Source organism: Balaenoptera ricei, chromosome 4 (genome assembly GCF_028023285.1).
Source record: "Balaenoptera ricei isolate mBalRic1 chromosome 4, mBalRic1.hap2, whole genome shotgun sequence".
Taxonomy (NCBI): domain Eukaryota; kingdom Metazoa; phylum Chordata; class Mammalia; order Artiodactyla; family Balaenopteridae; genus Balaenoptera; species Balaenoptera ricei.
Genome location: NC_082642.1, coordinates 32,102,606 through 32,104,088, shown reverse-complemented (window position 1 = coordinate 32,104,088; position 1,483 = coordinate 32,102,606).

Genomic DNA, 1,483 nt, shown 5'->3' with positions numbered 1-1,483 from the left:
AGTTGACAGATGAGAAGTTTCTGGGGGTAAGAGCTGAGAAGACGAGGCAAGATGTGTTCTCCAACATCCTAGAAATCATGCTTCCAGGATATTTATAATATTCAGTAGTAGAGTCTACCTATACTAATGAGAAACCCCACAATGCTCACTTTGTGTTTGTTTTGTGTTGTTAGGTTGAGTATATATTGGAAAATAATTATTAAATATAATAAAGAAAAAAAAATTTCCACCACACTGTGAATTTCCAGTAGTATCTTAAAGCATTGTGTTCCTCTCTTTCAATATTTCTAGGGAAGGAGAAGGGACTCCTAGGAATAAAATGGAAAGAGCAAGGGTGATCTCAAAGCCACATGCTCTAGTATCCCCCTTTTCTGAATTGTGTTTTGTTTTACCTCAATTTCCCCTGAGTGAACAGTCTGGGTAGAGACAGGGTTTATCTTCTTTACATTCAGATGGTTGCATTTCCTGCTTAAAATGTCAGCTGGATTGTCTCTGTACCCAGCCTCCCCCATCTTTTGGTCTCCCAGAAGCTGTCTGCTGCTTCAGGCAAACTTAATGATGGCAGGGCCTCAGAGCCAAAAAAGGAAAAACACCTGTGGCCAGTCTAAAGTTTAGTCCTGAAATAGACAGGCAATGGCCATCACCTGCCTGCTGTGTGAGAGCCCAATCAAGTCTATTCATCACAACTGTGCAGATAAGGGTTTTTTTCACCCCCCTCCTTTTTTCTCCCCCGCTGTTGTTTTTGTTGAGCTGAGTGTGATAAGAAGAGAACAAAATATAGCAAAGGAATGGTGCCCTCTGCATGGCCCCAAAGGGCTGCTGTTTAGACACATCCACGGAAGTGATCATTCTGAAAAAATGGCTCACAGAATGTTCGTTCTGGAAAATGAACTTGGTCTTCCTTTTTCAAAATTTCTATTATGACTTTTTCTTTACGTTTCCTGAGGAAATTATGAAAAAGAAGAGAATGAGGTCTAACAACTTCTAAATTTGGTGCTGACCTGTCGGGTGCCAGGGAGCACGTTAGTGTGGGGAGGGATGCCTTCTTGTTCATGCCTTGGCATGCAGGAAAAACATAAGGGAAGGTGAAAAATCACATATTTATGGACACCAGGACAAAAATATATGATTCCATCCTTATCTTCCTGCAATTCTTATCATTTATTCCTAGTCCTTCTTGAAATACTCTCTTCCCTTGGCTTCCAGGATTCCTAAGTCTATTTTTTCCCCAATCTCCTTGGCTGGCTCATCCATTTCCTTTGCAGACTCCTTTTCCTCTGCTCATCTTCCTTCACTGGTGTTGATCCTAGGCCCAAATCATTTGTTCTCTGCATACTGTCCTTGGGAGAGTTCATTTCATCCAGCCCAAAGCTGCAAGTGACATCCACTGTGTGACAACTGCCCAAACAGTCTCTGCCTCTGAGATCTCTCTCCTAAGCTCCCCTAAGCACCACACCCATGGGTAGGGTGGCCACTCACCGTG